Here is a 27,788-nt window from a genome sequence, read left to right on the forward strand (position 1 = left end):
ATTAACAAAAGATAATCTTGGATGGATGGATACAGCAAGGAAGGTGGAGTGGTCTCCTGAGACAGTGAAGGGTAATATTTTGAAGGTGAGGGAGGTGTATAAGAGATATTATGATGCCAAGAAGTGAGCAAGGGAAGAGAAACTTGAGGTTGGTGAATGGGTGAAAGTCAAAAAGGTTGAGAAGGTGATGAAGGGGAAAGTGGTTATTCTGAAGCACTCAAGGAAATTGAATGTCTGAAAAATGCAGTCAGACTTAGTGACAATCGCGTGTGGCACATGACTCACATAGCGAGATGTAATGCTGAGTGTGCAAGGGGGGAAAGAAATCAGGAGAATTAACTCATCGCAGGTAATTGGTTATGGAAGAGTAATTTAATGTCCGAGCATGAGGAGGTAAGTGATGCATGTAGTTGTCAGGAGGGGTGTCCGCAGCTGAAGGTGAATGGGTGTGTAGATAGAACTAGAAGGCTGGGAAGGATCATTCGCACACCAGCAAAGTTTGAAGATTTTGTTCTTGAATTAAAAGTGTGTGGTACATTAATTAAAGATGAATTTCACTTGTTTTGTATAAGATGCAAACTTGTTATCTCAGCGGTAATGTGATACATTTTTAATACATTACCTTTTTGTTAATGTCACAGATTTGTGTTTCCTTTATATAAAGGGGAAATATGTGTGGTAACGCTGCTGGCTGGCAGTGGAATGCCGAAGGTGGGTAAGAGGTAATAGAATGGTGGGGGGTTATGTTCTGGAAAGGGACAGTTGGGAGCGGTATTGCAGTAGAAGAGTTGTATAGGGCGGTTGTTTCTCCCATGCTGTAATGGAGTTAAGAGTAAAGTATTTTGGACATAAAAGAGGTGTCTAGCATTTGACAGGGTAAAAGTTGAACGAAAATAGATTATGACCATAGAATTTCTCTAATATAATTTTTTTTGCAAATGAAAGTTAACTGGAAAGGAAAAATACCTGCATGGGAATGTTTAACACAATTGAAAGTTTATTTAAGTCCTTTTACTTTGGCCAAAATGTATCTTTGGGAGCCCACTGTCAGTGCTGCCAAATATCGGGATTGCCAAATTCCAAAGTTTTTTAATTGTTGAATGCACCTTAAGCCTATTTTTTCGCCCTCTACACTTCCTGTCTCTTTTTATCACTCTTGAAGATCCTTTTTCATTCTTGCTTTCCCCCGTGTCACTGTTTGCCTATTTTTCCCTACATCCTTCTTCCTTGTTTTTCTTACTCAGGGTCTTGAGACAAGATTTATTATGGCTTTGTAGTGTCACAAAATGAAGCAAAGTGACCTAAGGGATGCATCAGTTTTTACTTTCCTCAGCAAAAGTGATTTCGCACTGCTTTGTGCTCTTTTCTGAACACAAAAAAAGCATTTTACGCTGCTTTGTTTCAAAGAGGAGTTCCATACATGGCTTTTTGATGCAAAGCCCGATCTGTTTAAATAGCCAGACCAAGCTGTTTATCAAAAAATAACACCTCCATGAAAAAGACATTAACAGGGGAAATGTGTGTGTTCTTACAAAAATACCCACAGTTTGTCCTTGAAGGGTATGCTCCAGTACAAAAGCTAGACATTGCACTCCTCTGTACTATGGTGTGAAGCTGTGCGTTGTACAAGGCAGCCCTATAAGAGTACAAATGCAAGTATGGAAGCAGCAGAAGGTCAATCATAGTAGATAAGGCTCTGTGCTGTGTTTTTTGCTTTGCCCAACGTAACATAGCAACTTTGTTTGCTGTGCTGTGTTGCATGAAAAATGAATAAATCTGGCCCAAAGTCTGATGCTTAAAAATAAACCCGGTCCCCAAAAACAAGCGGTTGTGTCCACCACCTACAATCGCTGAAGCAAAATAGGCAATGATGACTCCTCAGATTACATGTTTTTTTGGGAAGTTTTATTTAGCGTGAACTCGACCCAAAGGTTTTGGAGCATGTTACATCAGCGTCAGCTTATTGCAAAAGGTATTGTTCATTTTTGAAGGCACTGGGAGATGATTAAGGGTCTGATTACGAGTTTGCCGGTCTTGGGACGGACAACCACCCAGCACCCCGCTCCAAACTCACCAACCCTCTAGTCATTCTGCCAGCCAGATTACGAGTTGTAATCCAGGTCGATGGTCCTGCGGCGGCGGTGCCTTTCAAAGGCTCAAAGGAGAGCCTTACAAAGGCACCGCCATAGGAGCCCGCAACCCATTCCTAGACAGACAGAAATGCACGATGTGTGCATTTCTGTCCATGCAGGAACAGGGGGTGCAAAAATGCAGGGGGGCACAACTTGTCCTCCCCTACATGCACCCCAGTGCAAAGAGGCAACAGGGGGCCCCAGGGCCCCCTTAGTTTCCTCACCGCCACCCTTTTCATGGCGGGCTCATCACCATGAAAAGGAGGGCATCGAGAAAACATGTAATTTGCTCAGCGATGCCACATATTATTCTTCCTCAGACTGCTATGCCACCACCACGGGATCAAGGATCCTGGTGGTAGCAGAGGTCCTGTGGCGGTCCAACCACCGTACTTGTAATGCAGCGGGTGGACCGCCACTCTGGCAGTCTACGGAATGGAACCAATGGTTCGGCGGTCCTATGGACAGTCAAACTCGTAATCGGCCCTAAATCCTTCGACCAGAGTCACGTGATGTTGAGTGGATGCAAGACTCAAACATGATTCCCCAGTTCCAAAATCAGCAGCTTTGGCAGCAACTTTAAATGACCAGTACTAGGAAGAAGTTCCCTTGAATGAGATATTCAATAAAACAACTTAATTTGCAAATCAATTAGGACAATAAAGTTAAGAAAATTGTACACAATGTATTAATATCACAAAATATATTAAGAAACACAAGTGGGCAAAAGCACCACTGTACACAGATAAAAACAGATAAATTGAAGGAAAAATTGTTAAAACGGTTTTTTGACATACATGGAGATCAAAATCGACCAGCAATGTTGATACAAGGAAGGGGGAACAGACAACAGTACGACATCCAATTGTTACAGTACTAGGTGTACATTCAAACTCAATGTGATACCCATGTGCTGTGCACAGTTTGTATATTGTATCAACACAGGTATCCGAGTCTAGGAATTGTACTTGAAAGTGCGTCGACGCGTTTCGGTGGTTGAAATAGTTTTGGACCACCTTTATCAAGACTCTATTTTTTGTCTGTCGTGTATCTGGGGTCAAGAACGATCACCCTTTAAATTCTTGTTTGGATAAACTCCCTGTACGTTCAGTTGTGGAAATGTGCGCTTAAGGATAAGTGGGTTGACATCAGTTTTCCTTCACACTTTTGTATGACTGACTTCAGTTTATCGGTTTAAAAATCCTGCAGATAAACGTGATGCGCTTAGCAGTATTGCTCGTCAAAGAGCGTCTTTTTCTGTTTAAAAGAAGTGGAAACCAGGGGCGCTTTCGTCTTGTCCTCCCGGCGAAAACAATTGTTTCCCTATTCGGCCGAAGAGAACTGCCTGCTTCTCTGGTTTCAGTCCGGTCAACTTTAAATGATGCATCCAATCAAATTGTGGTCAACCTTAATTCGTTTTTTGCTAACACACCATATTGGCCTAAGGTAGGCAATGCACAAAGAGAAATTTTCAAACACAATTTCATAATGATTGAAAGGAAAAAAACACGCATTAATATAATCCCATAAGAGGCACCAAATAACAGCAAACAAAATAGTACGTATTGTTTAAGACCCGTATTAAACACTGATTAATAGCTATGGGGCTAATTCCAAACTGATGAGGAATTAATGACTGTTCAAGCTCAGTTCAAATTGCCATAAAATGTAATGCACTTGTTCTATAATCCAATGGACTCTGTTGTTTCTTGCACGTTTTAGCGAGTTTAGAAAATATGTTTCCATAATCTCACACCTCGGTATGGTGGCTCCACTTCATAAAATGAATAGCGACTTCTACCAAGTCATACAAGCCAAAAATGCAATTGAGATAGATTCAAATGTGTTCCACAATATCACAGTGGACCAGATACAAATGGATTGATTGGCATGTCCAATTAATTCATCTGCAGTTTCGTACAAGATTTTATCAAGGGGCCAGATTTGTATCATTCTTCATATCCTCAAAAAGTGCGTCTCCGGGATAAGATAACCAATACGTTTAATCTACCTGGTTCACATGAAAAATGATTGCTGGGAAAATTAGAGGGTGGGCACAGATACATTTTAGATAAATAAGCCAATGTCATTAATGAGGATCCGAGAAGGGCCGATTGAGGGACACTAAGCAAACAGGTACAAACTAGTGAAGAAAGCATGGCTGTATTCGTGCCTCCAAAATACTCAACTTAACGTGGTGCCCCTAACACTGGTGATATTGCAGCATGCGCTAGATGTCCTGGCTACATATGCTTCTGCCAATGCATTGGAAATTAATCTGATGAGAAGTCAGAGATTAAATTTGAGTCCCCAATATTTAAAGTTGATAGTGTGGTAATGGTAACCAACAGGATCATACTAAAATATACACATATTTGCGATAATAAACATATATTGTCATATGAACCAAATACTGAAAATAGAGTATTAGATAAGCGTTGAGGATTATCATGCCTCCTAACACGTATATCTCATGCTCCATCCTTTACTTTATTAAGGGAATTAAAGGGGTTATTGTGTCCTCAGTCACTTAAAATGCTGCTGGTTGGTTAGTTACCTTTTATAGAGAAGCTGATTGACAATGAGGATACCTCTTCCTGTAGGAAGGTGTTGAAACTTTCCTCAACTCGAAATTGAACTGATCTCTATTTGGATTAGAATTCCAGGCTGGTTAATGAGCAGGTTTTTTTTTTATTTAAAAAGATGAGCTGCAAATAAACTGCAATTGCTACTTCATGAAGAGAATCTGGTTTATGGTCCATATAGTGACATCTCATATTGGGGATCCGAAATGCTGTGGCCGCTTTGCCCACCACAATAAAAATAAAGAGTGTTCGATATTCATATAAACATGCACCATTTAAAATCCCAAATATTTGCCCAAAGATATTGGTCAATCAAAGGTAAAAGAGCTGATGATGAATCGGAAATTCATTCAGAAGATTATAATCCAAGTTGGAGAAAGATAATGCTGGAATCAAATACTGAGACTTGCCAAATTTCCAGATATCTGTGGTGGATGCCGAAAAAGGATAGCTACATGTAACTGAATACCTAAATAAAGTACCACTCTTCGGCAGTGCCAACATTATTTGCAGTAGCTACAATTGATTTAGTCTGGGAGAAACTGAAATGCAAATCTCAAGTGATCAATGAGAGTAAAACCTAATTACCTCCTTATTTCCCTTCCTCATCTCCATCTGCAACTCTGAAGAGGAAGGGCAGGCCCACCTTCCACAATGCCCCATCTGTAGCTATGTTTTTCTACTCCACCTATCATTGGGGACCATGAGCTGGAGCACTACCTATAACCTGTTCTGATTTTTCTGCCTGCCAAAAAATACTTCTTCAGTAGATTTCAACACTCACCTGGTCAGGATTTTGCAAGGTGGGCTTAGCTGGATCCTGCTAGTGGGCAGCTTCCTCTTTCCATGGAGCCCGGTTACTTGGCCAGGTGAGGAGGTTGAAGTTGGCACCCTATGGGAGTCTTCTCTCAGTGTCTGGCTTGGACTCATTGCAGATGGTGCACTGTTTGCTGATCTGGGGCCTGGGTGCCATCTTGCTGTGGTGGAGGCAGTTGGTCATGGAGCCTCCTTCCTGGCATTCCTCCACCCCCAAAGAGTGTGGTGGCCATATTGTTTTGCAAGCCCTGTGCTGTGTCTATGGAGAAGTGGTGTGTATATCCGTACAGTTCTGCATTGTGCTTGTGGGAGAAGGGGGTCCACAGCATTTTTAATACTACCTCAAGTGTACACTACCTGGCTCACACTATGATGAGCTTTTGTGCAGCATGTCAGGAGCAGTGTTCCTCCTCTGGGATGCTGATTAATTAGGTCCAATCCATGATTTCATTGGCCTACCATGTCTCTGGCAGTGGTCCACCTGATTGAGTCTAGGACCTACATTTGAGCGAAGTAGCTGACTCTTGGGTAGAAGCTCAGAGTATTTCCATGGCTGATATTTACCAGCCACGTTTGCTCCCTGCTCTTTAATAATCTCCAAATGCCACGCCCAGCGTAGGATACATGCATGCATGTTGGCATTGTTACATTAGAGGCGTGTCATATAAAACACTACATTTCTACCCAAATTTCTTTCAACATGAACCTTAACATGTTCCAATTTATGGTCACTCAACGTGAAGCCCAACCACCTCCCCTGTAGTTCCAACATTTAATTTTCAGACTAATTAAAACTCAAAATCATTGAACCTCCAAGGCCTTTGTATGTGGGTTCATAGGTTGCATGGGTGTCCGTGAGATTCAGTCGCAGGGTGCATCCCAACTGCACTCTCCCTGTTGCACAGCAGGACCCAATCACCAACTGTGATGTCAGGTTCCCTTGACATTGGGTCCTGCTTGGACAGGTATTGTTGCTTTGTGATTATGTTGACCATGCTTCAGTGTTGATCAGTGAGCTTATGGTTATTTCCTCTATTTTGACTTGGAATGTAGAGTCAATCACCCTGGTTTCTCTTGGATTCCTAGCACACACAAAATGATAAAGATCTAATCCTCCTAATCGTCAACTTGGAAGTCTTTTGGTGTGAATTGGTTCCACATGGATGTCACTGGGTTCAGCTTCAGCGATGGTGGGCACTCCTTGGGGTCGCACTTCAACCTCATGTGTGTAGTTGTTCTGCAGCCGCAAACGTTTGCGAAGTGTTTAGACAACTACCAGTTGGGGCAGGTTTTGCCTCTTCTGGGGGCAGTCTTGCATGGCGTGAATCTGCAGAACACATAAAGTTCCCATGCTTGAGGGTTGGTGTTTGTTCTGGGTAATGCATGTGATGCCTGGTCTTGGCAATGGCAGAGACAGTTTTGGACTGAACTCACTTACTTGTTTAGCTGTGTGCTTGCTGAATGTCAGTTCCATCTGTCAGCTAGGTCAATGGAGATATTGTGCAAGTAGGTGAATGTGACAATTGTATACAGTGACATGCCAGTCTTTTGCAAGATGTGGTGCTTAAGGTGTGCTAACTTGCTGCCTTGGATTAGTTGTGCCTAAGTATGGGCGGAAAATCCGTTCCGCTCGCAGATTTTGCGGATTTTCGGTAAATTCGCAATCCGCGAGATTCGCGAATTTCCCGCAAAATCCGCAAATCCGCGAGCAGCGGATTTTATGGCTTGCTCGCACTGTTCGCGTGAGTTCGCGGCTTCCCAGTTCAACTTCGCGCCCCGCGAATAAGCGCTAAATTGCAGAAATACGATCTTAGCAAAACTGAAACTACTTACCAGGTTCAAAAGTTCAAGCTCATCATTAGTAGCCATTTCCTGTAGTGCTTCCTGAGGGGCCCCTCCAGAGTTCGGTTGCCTACTTGCAACTATTATGTGACCCTGCTCTGACCCTCAGAATAGTTACACATATGCCACAAAGGTCCTGAATTACAGCTAAGGGAGACAAGCAGGAGCCAGGCTGGAAGTTCAAATCCAGTGACACATTAATCAGCCCCTAATTCATTATTGTCAGTTGGGGCAGGGCAGGTGTTGTAACTAATTTTGCAACAATGAAAGCACTTAGCAAGTGCAAAAGATCACTAATCAGGAAGCACTAAGGAAGCAGGTGCCAGCTAAAAAAATATTCTGTGACACATTAATCAGCCCCAAATTAATTCAGGTCACTTGAGGCAGGGAAGGTGTGCTTTGCTTTGCCACAATAATGTACACTGGACAACCAGAGGGTGCTGTGATGAAACAGAGGGTGGCATGGGTGGGCCAGAGGGTGGCATGAGTAGTCAGAGAGTGGCAGTGGTGACAGAGGGTGGCAGTGATGAAGAAGAGTGTCCCAAACAGGCTGGACACGTAGAAACAACAAGTTCGCAAAACTTGCGACCCGACAGGTAAGTTCGCGTTTGCGAAATTGTACAAAACCCTCGCGAACTGGCAGAAACCCGCGCGAACACACAAAAAAAAAAAATTCGCAAATTCGCGAGAATTCACGGATTTTGCGGATTGCGAGTTCGCAAATCCGCAAAATTCGCGAATGCGAGATTCGCAAAATTCGCCCATGCTTAGTTGTGCCCTTAATTGCTTTTGAGGGCAGTCATCTGTGCAGGTTCTGAGAAGTTCAAAGAATTGGGCATAAAACAAATCATTGAATTCCACCTCTAGTTGGCAGGCTTGGCAAAGCGTAAACAGCTTAAAGTCAGGGTTCATTTGGGGGGCGAAATATGTATTCAGAATGATGACTTCTCTGTCACAATCATCATTGCTACCTGTGCTAGGTAGGTTTTCAAAGAGTTTGCATATTTCTCTACCAGCATAGTGTAGCAGTAGGGATTTCTTTACCTACTTTTCTTGGTAGCTTTGTAATAGTTATTGAGGCAAGACACTTATATGCGCCAACGCGGGGCTATTGTGGCAAGGTCACTGAATTTAGTAATAATAGAGGGTTGGCGGCTTCACCCACTAGGTTCAACAGTCTACCGTAGATCTGGGCTGCAGGGCAGGCCCAAGAAGAGGTGATGCCTACGGAGGATTCTGAGCTGTATCTTCCCCCTCTTTATGAACGTTGCTCATTGTCCTGGAGGTAAGGAGGTGCTATAATATAATTTGTGCCACATGGTTTATTATACTGTCCCTGAGGAAGTGTGGGATTTGAGAGCTTGTGTGTACACCTCTCCATGTCTAGCAGGATGTGGGTGCTGTGCCAGGTGTGTTGGTTGGAAATAGCCAACTGAGTGTCACCTTCTTGTGGTACTCCTTTATTCTGTGGCACTTAAGCTAGAAGTGGTACAGGTATGAAGTGACCCCCATTTTTTTTGCAGATCTTTCTTGAATTCAAAATGTCATGAGGCTGTAGAGAGTCTGGATTCCTGCATGTGCTTCATACTGCTTCACCCTGGTGGTGTAGATGATTTACTGTGGGACAGCTTTCATTTGCCAATGCTCTGGCCTGCGTACTGAGGGTGGCACTCAGAATGTAGGGTGTGGATGATAGTGATGAGGAGTGGTGGGGAGTGTCGCGCAACCTGCTAAAGTTGAGGCAGCAAATATTGATTCAAGGCACCAATGCTTAGCTGCCAAGGTTTCAGATTGCTTATGTGTGACATTTTCATAATTTCTGTGTAATTATGAGTGACATTCAATGACAAAGAGTGAAAATTTCTCGTGGGCTAAACAAAGCAATGAAAACATATATAAATATGTTGAGGGTGCCTGCCACGGGGTGCAGGGATGAACTACGGCTCCCATTTCCCTATGCGAGCATGCATTATGGCCGGTTTACAGCTGAAATACATGCTCCCATAGGGAAATGTAGGAATGTGACCAAACAGCATCCTAATGAGGCGGTCCGGACCTCCCACCATGTATCAGTTGGTTCCAGCACCAAGTCAGTGTTGGGAGGACATCGATAGCGAAATCAGGCCATAGAGTGACATTTTCCTGCAGGTAAAACCAAACAATCAAGTGCAAGGAAAGAGATGAATAATAGAAAGTACACTCTTGATCAAAGAGAAGCCCTAAAATATCTTGACACTGCTTAAAATCCCTTGAAATGGATGGTTTAAATACTGATGCAAAACAATTTTGTGGCCAAAAGATGTAAAAGTACATACATCCTCATAAAAAATCTAACACCCCTCCACCATTGAAATTTATTGCACCCTACAGAGATCAAATGAACAAAGGGCAAATGTTGTTTCAGTAGGCACAAAAATATGCAAAATCACATGAAGCTGGTAAATATTTTTTCCCTCTAGCTGTACATACTTCAAAGAGCAAATATAAATAGAAATCACTTTTAAATGTGTTCTAGAGCTGACCCATGACTAATACTTACAGTAAACAGATATTGCATGTTACAAATGAATATATATGATTTTGTTTTCAGTCTATTTGCTACCACGTCCAGGCATTTGCAAACTCTTGAAAAAACAAGTAAACTTCTCTTGGGAAGGGGTCAACACGAGGCAGAGCACTTGACTCACCTAATTGCCATTCCATCGCCTGCGAGTGTCTCTCAAAGCTGAGCGCTTAGCCAGCTTGCTTTATTTCAACGGAGCTGCAACGTGTCTCAGGCTTTCAGCTTGGGGAGGGGGACAATGGGCTACAGCTGCAGTTCACAGCTGTGTCACACAGGCAGGTCTCCTCCAGAGTGTCTTGCTCTGGCTGGTGGCAGTTTCTGATGAGTAGAGGACCCCATGCATGTTGTTTCTGGTGGTCCCGCCTGAGCAGCAGCCAGCGATACCTAGGTGGGGCAGCAGAGCGCACATAAAATTAATAAAATCCTGCACGGTGCCTGTCATGCAAGCTGAAGACCCTGGGAAGGCATGCCTAGGGCACCTGGAGATGGCCCTGCCAGTTAGGTGCCATGGATCAGAGAGCATTGTAGTGTCCTGCAGGACACGTTCTAGTGTTTTTCCATTTCCTGTAAGCCAGCCACTCCCTCGAGGGCTGGGCACACTACACCCCCTCACCCATCCATCACGGGTGTGACGAGTCACGTGACCCCGCTCATAAAAGGGCCCGGGTGCACGTGCTCGTGGCCAGTTTAGTAACCCACTACCCTGTGTCCGTGTATCCATGAGCGCCGTAATGCGGGCCTAAGGCCCAACACCACAAGCCTCACACTCTCTCTCTGCCTGCGGCGTGCACCCCTACAAGGAAAGACCAAGGTAAATTTGCCCGAGATCACCACCACTCACTGATTGGCCATAATCCCAACACAGCACACAGTGAAGGGGTGGGATTCGTTGCCAAAAAAACAAGGAAATGCGCCACCCCAAAATGAATCAGTGCAGGCACACTGCTGGGTGAGTTGATAACTGCACAGCAAACATAGGAACTGTTTTTGCAGTCTTCTGTGACAGCTGCATCACATGAGGCTGCGCCACGGCCCTGGCTGAGAGTGTGCTTCGCTGATTGAATGCAGCCAGTCCCCAGGCATGGCGGGGTGCTAACTCTAATTTAGCGATAGTCGGTTTCAATGCCTCCCAATCTGTATACAGCAGGCTATGGTCAGGCAGCACACAGTTCCGGGCACTGCACTCACCAGCCTCACGCTTCTTAATTTAATGGAGCAGGGCTCCAAAATACATCTCAACTGTGTCATCCAGTGCCATTAATCTCAGCAGGTGTTATCAATGCATTAATTTTGCATTTTAGTACAGAGATGTGGACCATCGCACTTTAATCTGTTAGTCTAGCGCCTGATGCCTGGTACTTGACAGAGATAGCAACTGCAGAGCATGTGGCATCGGCTCCACCGATAGAGGTCAAGAGAGAGGCACTGCTCAGGGGCAGGTGTCGGTGCAGCGATGCGTTTATCTGTTGTCACCAGTGAGGTGGTGGTGGAATGGGCCCTGTTCAAGGAGCAAATTATAGGTCTGGCTTAGGTATTGAGGACACAAGCATCAGATATTTGTGCAAGTATGAAACTTGCTCTTTAATAATTCCCTGATGCCCCATCTGGCGTCAGGATGCATGCATGTGTGGTGGTGTTGTTACGTCAGAGGTGTGACCATGACACATCTCAGTTGGCCAGGAAGAGGATTTATTGTTATGGATACTCCTCTTCTTATGGTCTACCAGTGGTGAGGGATGCACATTTCTAGCTACAGTGAACTGTCTGGGATGGGCCTCCTCCTCTTAAAGCCTGAGATGAGGATGAAATTTTTTGATTACTGGTACTTAATCTAGGCATTAACCTTGTGAGGAGAATTCCTCTGGTGCAGAGAACATAACTAAAAAATCAGCACTAGCTATTGTTTGCATAAAAAGTGATATAAATTAGGCCCTTGAAACAAAATGTTATCTTGTATGGCTGATCACTTGTTTTTCACATCAAAACCAGACCTCACATGAGTCAGGCATACGTGGAAACACTTTCCTCTGTGTCAGTTCAGTGTCAAACTGAAGGTCGAAAACATTTCATGAAGTGCTGCTGCGCGTTGAAATCTGAAATAATAAAAGATTGTTACTAGGTGTGCGAAGGAGCAGTATAATTCATGGTAAAATGCAATCTGTACTTAAATGAGACAATTCGAAGAAACAGGTTAGTATTTGAAAAAGGCCATTAAAACAAGCATAAAAAAGTGACTATACTTGACTTTCAATTTGCATATAATGTATTCCTCAAAAGAGGCATTACTGCAAAACAAATGTGCCTTTATGTCTGCTGACATTTTTATGAAAGAAGAAGAAACCACGTTGTTAAATGTTCTTTTTTTTATTGCTATTCTTTTAATGCATGTAGAATAAGTAGCGGAATGCATACACAAAGCAATAACAATAAAATAAGTTAAATAAAAGGTTAAGCGTTTATTTAAATGTTTATTGGAGTTAAAGAGAGAAATTAACTAGGGTGTAATTCCTAAACTGCTTAACTTTAGGAACACCTTCATATATAAAGACATTTAACAGCAAGCGTGTAAAAATATGATAAAGTCTCGTTAAAATTCAAAAAGTGTATTTCATTAACATACAGAACCTTTCACCTTAGTAAATCAGATTCTATCAGTGTAATGATAAGTATTTTTTTTAAAGGTGATAGTTTTCAAACATCACTTTAGAAGACATTCATGCTTCTCCATCATCCGGGCAACAATGCCAATAGTGAACTAATAGGCATGTCAGTTGTTATACCTTCCCCTGTTTCAGAATTGCTGGAAACACGGAGGTCTGACTGACCCTCTCCCTAGTAATCTGGAGCAAAATGACCCCCCTTTCTTGTAATCTGTGCACACGAGGTGACAGAGGGGACACAAGGCGCAAAAGAACACGACCTCCTGGAGCCCGCGCTGGGATCGGGGAGGCAAATGAGCACTCATCAGGACTTCCAGGGAAGCCTGGCCATCTGGTCACCCCATAGTAAAGCTTTGCGTGTGACCAGATGGCCGAGGGGATAGGTGCGACCAGATGGCCGAGGGGGTAGGTGCGACCAGATGGACGAGGGGAAAGGTGTGACCAGATGGCCGGGCACAAAAAGGAAGCCATCTGGTCACTCTGTGCCCAAACGAAAGAGTGAATGGGTGTGAGGGCATGGGGGACCAGAGGCCCAGGGACCCAGCTGGGCCCCAGCCATGGAGGCTGCGAGGGGGCCCAGAGGGGCCCTTTGACCCAGGGCCTGCGGACAGCTTGAATAGCAGGGGAGATCTGCATGGGGCCGACGGACCCCATCCTGGGCCCTTGGTGGAGCAGCAAGCTAGGGGACGGGCCCAGGGCTGGAGCATCCGACCGGGGCCCGTTGGGGCCCCTGGACCCAGCCTGGGCTACCATTCCCAAAGGTACAGGGGAAGCTTCCCCAGTTCCGTTGGACACCATCCAGGGCACCCTGCCACGCAGCAGGACCAAAGACAGAGCCCGGGGGTGGGGAGGTCGCCCTCCCCGGGGCCCTCAGGGTCCCCTGCCTGAGCTCCTGAACACAGCCAAGCAAGGGGAGGCTCCCTGGGCACAACGGAACCCTGTCCCGGGCCTTTAGCAGAGAGTCAGTCCGGGGGACGGGGCCCAGGGCCAAAGCACCTGACCCGAAATCAGGGAGGCAAATGAGCCCTCATCAGGACTTCCAGGGAAGCCCGGCCATCTGGTCACCCCATAGGAAAGCATTGCGTGCGACCAGATGGCCGAGGGGATAGGTGCGACCAGATGGCCGAGGGGATAGGTGCGACCAGATGGCCGAGGGGATAGGTGCTACCAGATGGCCGAGGGGAAAGGTGCGACTAGATGGGCGGGCATCTGGTCGCTCCATGCCCCAACGTAAGAGTGAGTGGGCAGTAGGGCATGGGGGACCGGAGGCCCAGGGACCCAGCTGGGCCCCATGCATTGAGGCTGCGAGGGAGACCCAATAGGCCGTCTGACCCAGGGCCTGTGGACACCTTGACTAGGAGGGGAGGCCTGCATGGGACCAACGGATCCCCGTCCAGGCTCCTTGATGGAGCAGCAGGCCGGGGGAAAGGCCTAGGACTGGGGCACCCAACCCGGGGCCTGGTGGGGCCCCTGGACCCAGCTTGGACTCCCACGCCCAAAGGCACAGGGGAAGCCTCCCCAGGCCCGCCGGACACCATCCAGGGCACCCTGCCAGGCAGCACGACAAAAGACAGAGCCTTGGGGTGGGGAGGCGGTGCTCCACTGGGCCTTCAAGGGCCCCAGTCAGAGCATCTGAACTACGCCACGCAAGGGGAGGCTCCCCGGGCACCACAGAATCATCACAGGCCTTTGGAAGAGTGGCAGGCCGGGGCCTAGGGCTGGAGCACCTGACCCAGGGCCCAGCAGGACTCCTGGACCCAGCAGGGGCTCCCAAGCCCATCGGCGCTTGGGAAGCCTCCCTGGGCCCACCAGACACCATCCCGGGCACCCTGCCATGCAGCAGGACAGAGGACAGAGCCCGGGGTGGGGAGGCCACCCTCTCCGGGGCCCTCAGGGTCCCCAACCTGAGCTCCTGAACACAGCCAAGCAAGGGGCAGCTCCCTGGGCACAACGAAACCCTGTCCTGGGCCTTTAGTAGAGCAACAGGCCGGGGGACAGGGCCCAGGGCTGGAGCACCTGACCTGGGGCCCGATGGGGTCCTTGGACCCAGCCGGGGCTCCCAGGCCCAGAAGCCTCCATGGGCCCGCAGGACACCATCCCGGGCACCCTGCCATGCAGCAGGACCTAGGACAGAGCCTGGGATGGGGAGGCCACCCTCCCCAGGGCTCCTGAAAGGCCTTGAACCCAGCCAAGCAGGGGGGGGCTCCCCAGGCACAACAGAACACCATCCTGGGCCTTTGGTGGGACTGCAGCATGGGGGAGGGGGCCCAGGGCTGAAGCTCATGACCTGCGGCCTGACTGGTCCCATTGACCCAACCGGGGCTCCCGGGCCCGTAGGTGCAAGGGAAGCCTCCCTGGGCATGTGGGACCCCATCCCGGGTACCCTGCCATGCAACAGGACCAAGACAAAGCACAGAGTGGGGAGGCCGCTCTCCCCGGGGCCCCTGGGAGGCCCTGAACCCAGACAAGTAGGGGGAGGCTCCCTGTGCCCACAGGACCCAATCTGCTGCAGCCTACCACGTGGCAGGCCCAGGCTGGGGCTGCATCCTGGCCCATCCAGCTGCCGGCTGAGGACCACCCGGCTGAGAGGGGATCCGGAGTACCCTATCCCTTGTAATCCGGAGGAAAGCTACCCCCCTTTCTGGTAACCCGTGCGGACCACGAGACTAAGGGGACCCTAGGCACAGAGGAGCCCAACCTCCTGGAGCGCTGGCTGGGATTGCGGAGGCAAATGAGCTCTCATCGGTTGCCTCATTGAAAAGCCTTTGCGTGCGACCAGATGGCCGAGGGGAAAGGTGCGACCAGATGGCCGGGATCGAAAGTACTCCCATCTGCCTACCCCAAGCAAGGGCAGGCTTCCACCTGCCCTTGCAGGGCTCGGGGGCTCAGCTTCCTGGGTTGCTCGGGGACCCCGGCACGACCTCAGGCACAGGGAGGACCGCCGGAGCTCTCGGGCCCGGACGCCCGGGAAAAGACTGCCCAGGACACATGGAGCCCGTCCCGGGCACTTTGCCACACCGTGGGCCAGAGGAGGGACCCCCGAAAGGAGGGGAGGTGTTTTCCAGGCATAGCCCATCTCGTTTCCGGCAGAGAACCGCCAGCCCAGGAGGGGTGTTCTGGCATACCCTGCCCCTAGTAATCCAGAGGAAAGATACCCCTCTTTCTGGGAACCCGTGTGCACCGTGAGACTCAGGGGACCCTAGGCCCAGACACGCCCGACCTTCTGGAGCCCTGGATGGGATTGGGGAGGCAAATGATCCTCCATCGGGACTGCCAGGGCAGCTCGGCCATCTGGTCACCCTATTGGAAAGCATTGCATACAACCAGATGGCCGAGGGGAAAGGTGCGACCAGATGGCCGGGCCCGAAAAGATTCCCATCGCCCATCCGAGCCAAGCCATAGCGGTAGGGCTTCGCCTGCCCTTACAGAGCTCGGGGCTCTGCTTCCCAGGGCCTTGGGGACCCCGGCTGGGCCTTAGGCACGGGGTGGACTGCTGGAGCTCTAGGGCCCAGACGCCTGGGACAGGACTGCCCAGGACCCATGGAGCCCGTCCTAGGCATTCTGCCACACCATGGGCTGGAGCCCCTGGACAGAGGAGAGGTGTTGTCGGAGCATAGCCCATCTGGCCACCAGTAAAGAACCGCCAGCCCAGGAGGGGTGTCTCGGCATACCCTGCCCCTAGTAATCCGGAGAAAAGCTACTCCCCCTTTCTGGTAACCCGTGCCCACTGAGTGATGGAGTGGACCCTAGATGCGGATGCGCCCAACCTCCTAGAGCCCAGGCTGGGATCAGGGAGGCAAATGAGCCCTCATCAGGACTTCCAGGGCCGGCCGGCCATCTGGTCGCCCCATTGGAAGTGGTGTCCCGGCAAGACCTGCCCCTAGTAATCTGGAGGAAGGCAACCCCTCTTTCTGGGAACCCGTGCGCACCGAGAGACTCAGGGGCCCTAGGCCCAGACGCGCCGACCTCCTGGAGCGCTGGCTGGGATCAGGGTGGCAAATGAGCCCACATCGGGACTTCCAGGGAGGCAGGCCATCTGGACACCCCTTTAGAAAGCATTGAGTGCGACCAGGTGGCCGAGGGGAAAGGTGCGACCAGATGGCCGGGACCAAAAGGTTTCCCGTCTGCCCGCCCGAGCCAAGCCATAGCGGTAGGGCTCCTGCCTGCCCGTGCATGGCTCTGGGACTCTGCTTCCCGTCGGGCTCGGGGATACCGGCTGGTCCTCAGGGACGGGGAGTACCACCAGAGCTCTCGGCCCCGGACGCCCATTGGAGGACATACCTGGGACCCATGGAGCCCGTACCGGGCACTTTGCCTCACCGTGGACCGGAGGAGGGAGCCTCCGGGATGGAGGGGAGGTGTTTTCCGGGCATAGCCCATCTGGTCGCTGGCTGAGTACCGCAAGCCCAAGAGGGGTGTCCCGGCATAACCTGCCCCAAGTAATCTGGAGGAAGGCAACCCCTCTTTCTGGGGACCCGTGCGCACCAAGAGACTCAGGGGCCCTAGGCCCAGACGCGCCCGACCTCCTGGAGTTCTGGCTGGGATCAGGGTGGCAAATGAGCCCCCATCGGGACTTCCAGGGAGGCCCGGCCATCTGGTCGTCCCTTTAGAAAGCATTGTGTGCAACCAGATGGCCGAGGGGAAAGGTGCGATCAGATGGCCGGGATCGAAAGTACTCCCATCTGCCTACCCCAAGCTCTTGCAGTTGGGCTTCCACCTGCCCTTGCAGGGCTCGGGGGCTCAGCTTCCTGGGTTGCTCGGGGACCCCGGCACGACCTCAGGCACAGGGAGGACCGCCGGAGCTCTTGGGCCCGGACGCCCGGGAAAGGACTGCCCAGGACCCATGGAGCCCGTCCCGGGCACTTTGCCACACCGTGGGCCAGAGGAGGGACCCCCGTACGGAGGGGAGGTGTTTTCCAGGCATAGCCCATCTCGTTCCCGGCAGAAAACCGCCAGCCCAGGAGGGGTGTTCTGGCATACCCTGCCCCTAGTAATCCAGAGGAAAGCTACCCCTCTTTCTGGGAACCCGTGTGCACCGTGAGACTCAGGGGACCCTAGGCCCACACACGCCCGACCTTCTGGAGCCCTGGATGGGATTGGGGAGTCAAATGATCCTCCATCGGGACTGCCAGGGCAGCTCGGCCATCTGGTCACCCTATTGGAAAGCATTGCATACAACCAGATGGCCGAGGGGAAAGGTGCGACCAGATGGTCGGGCCCGAAAAGATTCCCATTGCCCATCCGAGCCAAGCCATAGCAGTAGGGCTTCGCCTGCCCTTACAGGGCTCGGGGCTCTGCTTCCTAGGGCCTTGGGGACCCCGGCTGGGCCTTAGGCACAGGGTGGACTGCTGGAGCTCTAGGGCCCAGACGCCTGGGACAGGACTGCCCAGGACCCATGGAGCCCGTCCTAGGCATTCTGCCACACCATGGGCTGGAGCCCCTGGACGGAGGAGGGGTGTTGTCCGAGCATAGCCCATCTGGCCACCGGTAAAGAACTGCCAGCCCAGGAGGGGTGTCTCGGCATACCCTGCCCCTAGTAATCCGGAGAAAAGCTACTCCCCCTTTCTGGTAACCCGTGCCCACTGAGTGATGGAGTGGACCCTAGACGCGGATGCGCCCAACCTCCTGAAGCCCAGGCTGGGATCAGCGAGGCAAATGAGCCCTCATCAGGACTTCCAGGGCCGGCCGGCCATCTGGTCGCCCCATTGGAAGGGGTGTCCCGGCAAGACCTGCCCCTAGTAATCTGGAGGAAGGCAACCCCTCTTTCTGGGAACCCGTGCGCACCGAGAGACTCAGGGGCCCTAGGCCAAGACGCGCCCGACCTCCTGGAGCGCTGGCTGGGATCAGGGTGGCAAATGAGCCCACATCGGGACTTCCAGGGAGGCCCGGCCATCTGGACACCCCTTTAGAAAGCATTGAGTGCGACCAGATGGCCGAGGGGAAAGGTGCGACCAGATGTCCGGGACCAAAAGGTTTCCAGTCTGCCCGCCCGAGCCAAGCCATAGCGGTAGGGCTCCCGCCTGGCCGTGCAGGGCTCTGGGACTCTGCTTCCCGTCGGGCTCGGGGATACCGGCTGGTCCTCAGGGACGGGGAGTACCACCAGAGCTCTCGGCCCCGGACGCCCAATGGAGGACATACCTGGGACCCATGGAGCCTGTACCGGGCACTTTGCCACACAGTGGACCGGAGGAGGGAGCCTCCGGGATGGAGGGGAGGTGTTTCCGGGCATAGCCCATCTGGTCACTGGCTGAGTACCGCAAGCCCAAGAGGGGTGTCCCGGCATAACCTGCCCCAAGTAATCTGGAGGAAGGCAACCCCTCTTTCTGGGACCCGTGCGCACCAAGAGACTCAGGGGCCCTAGGCCCAGACGCGCACGACCTCCTGGAGCTCTGGCTGGGATCAGGGTGGCAAATGAGCCCCCATCGGGACTTCCAGGGAGGCCCGGCCATCTAGTCGCCCCTTTAGAAAGCATTGTGTGCAACCAGATGGCCGAGCGGAAAGGTGGGACCAGATGGCCGGGACCAAAAGGACTACCATCTGCCTGCCCCGAGCCTTTGCGGTAGGGCTCCTACCTGCCCATGCAGGGCACAGGGGCTTCGTGTCCAGGGGGGCTCAGGGACATGGTGGACCACCGGAGCTCTCGGGTCTGGACTCCCGGGGGAGGACCGCCCAGGACCCATGGAGCCCGTCCCGGGCACTTTGACACGTCGTGGGCTGGAGGAGGGAGCCCCCGGCGGATGGAGGGGAGGTGTTGCCCGGAATAGATCATCTGGTCCCTGACAAAGAACCTCTAGCCCGGGAGGGGTGTTCTGGCATACCCTGCCCCTACTAATCCGGAAGAAAGGCACCCCTCTTTTTGATAACCTGTGCGCACCGCAAGACTCAGAGGACCCTGGGCCCAGACGCGCCTGACCTCCTGGAGCCCTGGCTGTGATCCGGGAGGCGAATGAGCCCTCATCGGGACTTCCAGGGCAGGCCGGCCATCTGGTTGCCCCATTGTAAAGCATTGCGTGTGACCAGATGGTCGAAGGGAAAGGTGAGACCAGATGGCCGGGACCGAAAGGACTCCCATCTGCCCACCCCAAGCAGAGCGATAGTGGTAGGGCTCCCGCCTGTCCTTGCAGGGCTCCGGGGCTCTGCACCAGGGACCCTTGTCCTGGGCAGATGGACACTTGGTAGGCTGCAGGATGGGTGCTCCCACACCCCAGGCCCTGACCGAAACCCAGGCCCCGGGCCCGGTCCCTGCTTCTCAACCCAGCCAGGCTTGGGGAGATCGGGGAGCCTGCTCGGGCATGAGGGACCCCTGTTCTGGGCACACGGACCCTCAGGACGTGCGCTTGTTTTTCACACATTTTTTCCATAATTCCGTGTAGTGGCGTAACAAAATTTCCACCCAGCCCTAGTGTATATCCTCACAGTTCTGCATTGTGCCAGTGGGAGAAGCGGTCCGCAGCATTTTTAATAGTACCTCAAGTGTGCACTACCCGGCTGACACTATGATGGACGTTTGTGCAGCATGTCAGGTGCTGTGGTCCTCCCCTGGAATGCTGATTAATTAGGCCCAATACATGATTTAATTGGCATACAAGGTCTCTGGCAGTAGTCCATCTGATTGAGTCTAGGACCTACCTTTGAGAGATGTAGCTGACTCTTGGGTAGAAGCTAGGACTGTTTCTGTTGAAGCTAGGAGTGTTTCCGTTGCTGAAATTCACCAGGCACATTTGCTCCTTGTTCTTTAGTAATCTTCTGGTGACACCCCCAATGCAGGATACATGCATGCATGAATGATGGTATCGTGACATTAGAAGTCTGTCATGTGATACACTACACTCCTACCCAAATTTCTTTCAACTTGAACCCTAACGTCTTCCAATTTATGGTCACTCAAAGCGGGGCCTAACCACCTCTATAATAGTTCTGACTTTTAATTTTCACACTACTTAGCACTAAAATCATTGAACCTCCACAACTTTTGGATGTGGGTTCGCAGGTTGCATGGGTGTCTCCGGGATTCAGTTGCAAGTGCAGGGGGCATCCCGACTGCACTCTCCCTGTACAGCAGGACCCAACCTCCAACTGTGATGTCAGGTTCCCTTGACCCTTGGGTCCTATTTGCACAGGTATTGTTGCTTGCTTATTATGTTGACCAATGCTCTGGTGTTGATCAGTGAGCTTATTGTTGTTTCCTCTATTTTTATTTGGAATGTAGCGTCAATCATCCTGGTTTCTCTTGACTTCCTAGCACACATGAGATGATAAAGATCTCACCTTCCTCATCATCAACTTGTAGGTCTAGGGGTGTGAATTCGTTCCACATAGATATCACCGGATTCAGAACCAGCAGTGGTGGGCACTCCTTAGTGTTGTATGTTCCCCCTCGTGTGCATAGTTGTTCTACAGTCACTGCCTTGGCAAACTTTTGTGAAGTGTTTGGAGCAGGTTTTGTCTGTTTTGGGGGCAGTCTTGCATGGCTTGAGTCGAGAATTTGCAGGACCCTTACAGTTTCCATGCATGTGCGTTGGTATTGGTTGTTCTGGGGAATGCATGTGATGCCTGGTTTTGACTTTGACAGAGATATTTTCGGACTTAACTGGTCTGTAGTTACTTACGTGTTTAGCTGTGAGCTTGCTGAATGTCATTTCAATCTGCTCAGCTAGGTCATTGGAGATATTGTGCAAGTAGGCGAATGTGAGGATTTTATACAGCAACATGCCAGTCTTTCGGAAGATGTGGTTCTTAAGGGGTGCTGACTTGCTGCCTTGGATTAGTTGTGCCCTTAATTGCTTTTGAAGGCCATCATCTGTGCAGGTCCTGATAGGTTTACAGAATTGGCCATGAAACACATCATTGGATTCCCCCTCTTGTTAGAAGGCTTGGCTAAGCTTAAACCGCTTAAAGTCAGGGTTCATTTAGGGGGGAAAATATGTATTCAGAATGATGGCTTTTCTTTCATAGTCATCATTGCTACCTGTGCTAGGTAGGCTTTCAAAGAGTTTGAAGATGTCTTTACCAGCATACTGTAGCAGTGGGGATTTCTTTATCTCCTTTCCTTGGTGGCTGTGTAATACTTATTGAGGCGAGCCACTTATATGCGCCAGATCTGGCCTTTGTGGAAAGGTCACTGACTTTATTAAATAGTGCTAGAGGGTTGGTGGCTTCACACACTAGGTTTGATAGACTACCCTAGTTCTGGTCTGCAGGGCATGTCCGAAAAGAGGTGATGCCTTTGGAGGATTCTGAGATGCATCTGCCCCCTCTGGATGAATGTTGCTCGTTGTCCCTGACGTAAGGAGGTGCTATGATATAATTTGTGCCACATGGTTTATTTTACTGTCCCTGGGGTAGTGTGGGGTTTGAGTGCTTGTGTGTACACCTGCCCATGCCGGCAGGATATGGGCTCTGTGTCAGGTGTGTTGGTTGAAACCGTCCAACTCAATGTCAACTTCTTGTGGTGCTCCTTTATTCTGTGGCACTTAAGCTAGAAATGGTACAGGTATGAAGCGGACCCCTTTTTCGTTGCAGATCTTTCTTGAATTTATAATGTCGAAAAGCTATAGAGAGTCTGGATTCCTGCATGTGCTTCATATTGCTTCACCCTGGTGGGGGAGATGATTTACCCTGGGACAGCTTTAATCTGCCAATGCTCCAGTCTGCTTGCTGAGGGTGGCACTCATAATGCAGGGTGTGGATGGTAGTGGTGAGGAGTGGTGGGGAGTGTCTCACAACCTGGTAAAGGTGAGGCAGCAAACGTTAATTCAGGGAACCAATGCTTAGCTGCCAAGGTTTCAGATTGCTTATGTGTGAAATTTTTTATACTTTCAGTGTAATCATGAGTGACATTGAATGACTATGAGTGAAACTTTCTGGTGGGCAAAGCAAAGCAATGAAAAAAGAGGTAAACATATATAAATATCGGAGATTAAACCCATTTGAGCAATGAGAAACTCTATGAAGATCTTAAAACTGCTGCAAAGTACCAGAAATTGAAGGGCACTAACCTAGTACCGTTATATAGGGGTATTGCATGGAAGCTGTGCGTCGCTGCAGCCAGGCCCCAGATTCAAGGGTTTTGAGGAGAGGGGGAGGTGTGGGAAGGCTACATGCATATGGGTGCTGCCTGGAGGGTGTGTGTCACTGCATGCAGGCCCCAGATTCATGCATTTTGAGGGAAGCAGGGGGGTGTGAGAAAGCTCCATACACATAGCTGCCAAGTTTTCTGATTGTGTGACATTTCCATGGTTTCAGTGCCCTTATGAGTGACACTCAACTGCCAAATATGTGACACTTAGAGGCCGATTACAATGCAGCTCGGACGGCTCAAACCGACAGTCAGGGCCTTCTGCCCCACATCGTAATTGGCTCCTCGGTTTACATACCGACCGCCTCATTATGATGGAGGCGGACGGAAAAAAAAAACGGCCAGTCATTGGGTCTTGCTTCTGCAGGACTCCGAAAGCCTGTTGGCCAGTCGGTAGCCAGTCAGTACTCTCAAGGGCGGGCCTTTCCGCCCTTGAGATAACGATGCAGGGTTTCTGACATGGTTTACATGTCGACCTGTCTGAAATGGAAACCATGCCAGAAAGCGTGTTTGGGGCCCCCAGCAGGGCCCCCTTTGGTGCACGTCCTCCGGTTGGAGGCCGCGGTGGCCCCTGTTGATCCCTGCACCCCATGGCAGGCACCTTGAGGTGCCTGCCACAGGGTGCAAGGATGCACTGCACATCCCAACTCACTATGGAAGCTTGCATTACATCCGGTTTAGGAAAATGTAGGAATGCTAATGAGGCAGTTGGGATCTCCAACCAGGTGTCGATCGGTTCCAAGGCCGAGTCGGTGTTGGGCGGATATCGAAATCAGGCCCACAGTGTTTTCTTGCAGGTAAAACCAAGCAATGAAGTGCCTAGAAAGAGATAACTATTAGAAAGTACACTCTTTTGATCAAAAAGAAGCCCTACCATATCTTGAAATTGCTTCAAAACCCTTGAAATGGACTGTTAAAATAATGATGCAAAACTATTATGTGCCCAGAAGATGTAAAAGTAAATAAATAATCATAAAACATCTCACACTCTCATTCCATTACACTTTATTGTGCCTTAACAGGTAAGCACATACTACAGAGATCAAATGAACAAAGGGCAGATGTTGGTCCAGTGGGTACACAAATAAGCAATAACACACATAAAGCTGGTAAATATTTTTCCCTCTAGCTGTATAAACTTCAAAGAAGAAATAAAAATAGAAATCACTTTTAAATGTGTTCTAGAGCTGATCCGTGACTAACACTTAAAGTAAACAAATACAGAAATTGCATGTTAGAAATGAATAAATATGATTTTGTTTTCAGTTCTGTTTGGTATCACGTTCAGGAATTTCCTAACTCTTGAAAAAAACAAGTAAACAGAGTGCTTGACTCACCTAACTGCTGCAATTCCAGTGCCTGGGAGTGTGTATCAAAGCTGAGCGCTTCACCAGCTTGCTTTATTTAAACAGAGCTGCAACATGTCTCAGGCTTTCAGCTGTGGGAGGGGGACAACAGGCTACAGCTGCAGTTTACAGCTGTGTCACACAGGCAGGTCTCCTCCGGAGTGTCTTACTCTGGCTGGTGGCAGTTTTTGATGAGTAGAGGACTCCATGCATGTTGTTTCCGGTGGTCCCGCCTGAGCAGCAGCCAGCGATACCTAGGTGGGGCAGCAGATCGCACATAAAATTAATAAAATCCTGCATGGTGCCCGTCATGGACGCTGACGACCCTGGGAAGGCATGTCTAGGGCACCTGGAGATGGCCCTGCCAGTTAGGTTCCATAGACCAGAGAGCCTCATACTCTCTCTCTCTCTCTCCTTACCTGCGGCGTGCACCCCTACAAGGAAAGAGCAAGATTAATTTGCCAGCGATCATCACCACTCATTGATTGGCCATAATCCCAACACAGCAATACCAAAGGGGATGATGGACGGAGCGCTTGAGCAAATAAAACACTCACCCCCAGTCAACTGATCTGGGTTTAAAACATCATCATTCTTTAGCTCACTCCACCACCCCAGTTCAGACATGGTCATATGCAAATCAGTCTGACCCTGTGCCTCATAGGAACAATCTAGCACGTACTGCCAAGCCATGTCTTTCCTGGACCGGAACCAGCATCCTGGGACTGGCTTCGCGTTCACAACCCTCATAAGCCAGGCTATCTTGAATCCAGTGGCAAAGTGAGCAAGGGAGCCACGTCTGGGCATTCCCTGCCAACTTAGGGCGAACAAAGTGATACCAAAGGGGATGATGGACAGAGCGCTTGAGCAAATCACTCACCCCCAATCAATTGATCTAGGTTTAATCCACATAGATTCTTTAGCTCACTCCACCACCCCAGTTTGGACATGGCCATATGCAATCAGTTAGACCCTGTGCCTCATGGGAACAGTACAGTCCGAACTGCCAAGCCATGTCTTCCCTGGACCAGAAACGAGCATCCTGGGACCTGTTTCGGGTTCACATCCCTTATCAGCCAGGCTATCTTAAATCCAGTGGCAAAGTGAGCAAAGGACCCATGTCTGGGCATACTCTGCCAACTTAGGCCCAACAAAGGGATACTAAAGGGGATGATGGATGGAGCGCTTGAGCAAATTAAACACTCACCCCCAGTCAAATGATCTGGGTTTAATCCATCATCATTCTTCAGCTCACTCCACCACCCCAGTTCAAACATGGCCATATGCAATTAGTTAGACCCTGTGCCTCATGGAAACAGTCCAGCCCAAACTGCCAAGCTATGTCTTCCCTTGACCAGAAGCAAGCATCCTGGGACCGGTTTGGGGTTCACAACCCTCATCAGACAGACTATCTTGAATCCAGTGGCAACGTGAGCAAGGGACCCACGTCTGGGCATACCCTGCCAAGTTAGGGAGATCAAATTGATACCAAAGGGGATGATGGACGGAGAGCTTGGGCAAACCAAACACTCACACCCAGTCAACTGATCTGGGTTTAATACATCATCATTATTTGGCTCACTCCACCACCCCAGTTCAGACATGGCCATATACAAATCAGTCTGACCCTGTGCCTCATGTTAACAGTCCAGCCCGAACTGCCAAGGCATGCCTTCTCTGGACCGGAAACAAGCATCCTGGGACCGGTTTCGTGTTCACAACCCTCATCAGCCAGGGTATATTGAATCCAGTGGCAAAGTGAGCAAGGGACCCACGTCTGGGCATGCCTTGCCTACTTAGGATAAACAAAGCGATGCCAAAGGGGATGATGGAGCGCTTGAGCAAATCAAACACTCACCCCCAGTCAGTTGATCTGGGTTTTAATCCATCATCATTCTTTGGCTCATTTTAGCACCCCAGTTCAGACATGGCCATATCCAAATCAGTCTGACCCTGTGTCTCATGGGAACAGTCCAGCCCAAACTGCCAAGCCATGTCTTTCCTGGACCAGAAAAAAGTACCCTGGGAGCGGTTCATGTTCACAACCCTCATCAGCCAGGCTATCTTGAATCCAGTAGCAAAGTGAGCAAGGGACCCACGTCTGGGCATACCCTGCCAACTTAGGGAGAACAAAGCAATACCAAAGGGGATGATGGACAGAGCGCTTGATAAAATCAGACACTCACCCCAGTCAACTGATCTGGGTTTAATCCATCATCATTATTTGGCTCACTCCACCATCCCAGTTTAGACATGGCCATATTCAAATCCGTCTGACCCTGTGCCTCCTGTTAAAAGTCCAGCCCGAACTGCCAAGCAGTGTCTTCCCTTGACCAGAAGCAAGCATCCTGGGACCGGTTTAGGGTTCACAACCCTCATCAGACAGACTATCTGAATCCAGTGGCAACGTGAGCAAGGGACCCACGTCTGGGCATACCCTGCCAACTTAGGGAGATCAAATTGATACCAAAGGGGATGATGGACGGAGAGCTTGGGCAAACCAAACACTCACACCCAGTCAACTGATCTGGGTTTAATACATCATCATTATTTGGCTCACTCCACCACCCCAGTTCTGACATGGCCATATACAAATCAGTCTGACCCTGTGCCTCATGTTAACAGTCCAGCCCGAACTGCCAAGGCATGTCTTCTCTGGACCGGAAACAAGCATCCTGGGACCGGTTTCGTGTTCACAACCCTCATCAGCCAGGGTATATTGAATCCAGTGGCAAAGTGAGCAAGGGACCCATGTCTGGGCATGCCTTGCCTACTTAGGATAAACAAAGCGATACCAAAGGGGATGATGGAGCGCTTGAGCAAATCAAACACTCACCCCCAGTCAATTGATCTGGGTTTTAATCCATCATCATTCTTTGGCTCATTTTACCACCCCAGTTCAGACATGGCCATATCCAAATCAGTCTGACCCTGTGTCTCATGGGAACAGTCCAGCCCAAACTGCCAAGCCATGTCTTTCCTGGACCAGAAAAAAGCACCCTGGGACCGGTTCATGTTCACAACCCTCATCAGCCAGGCTATCTTGAATCCAGTTGCAAAGTGAGCAAGGGACCCACGTCTGGGCATACCCTGCCAACTTAGGGAGAACAAAGCAATACCAAAGGGGATGATGGACAGAGCGCTTGATAAAATCAGACACTCACCCCAGTCAACTGATCTGGGTTTAATCCATCATCATTATTTGGCTCACTCCACCATCCCAGTTTAGACATGGCCATATTCAAATCCGTCTGACCCTGTGCCTCATGTTAAAAGTCCAGCCCGAACTGCCAAGCAGTGTCTTCCCTGGACCGGAAACAAGCATCCTGGGACTGGTTTTGGGTTCACAACCCTCATCAGCCAGGCTATCTTGAATCCAGTGGCAAAGTGAGCAAGGGACCCACGTCTGGGCATTCCCTGCCAACTTAGGACGAACAAAGCGATACCAAAGGGGATGATGGATGGAGCGCTTGAACAAATCAAACACTCACCCCCAGTTAACTGATCTGGGTTTAATCCATCATCATTATTTGGCTCACTCCACCACCCCAGTTTAGACATGGCCATATTAAAATCCGTCTGACCCTGTGCCTCATGTTAACAGACCAGCCCGAACTGCCAAGGCATTTTTTCTCTGGACCAGAAACAAGCATACTGGGACCGGTTTCGTGTTCACAACCCTCATCAGCTAGGCTGTAGTATTGAATCCAGTGGCAAGGTGAGCAAGGGACCCACGTCTGGGCATACCCTGCCAACTTAGGATAAA

The sequence above is a fragment of the Lissotriton vulgaris genome, chromosome 8, assembly GCF_964263255.1.
Source record: "Lissotriton vulgaris chromosome 8, aLisVul1.2, whole genome shotgun sequence".
Taxonomy (NCBI): Eukaryota; Metazoa; Chordata; class Amphibia; order Caudata; family Salamandridae; genus Lissotriton; species Lissotriton vulgaris.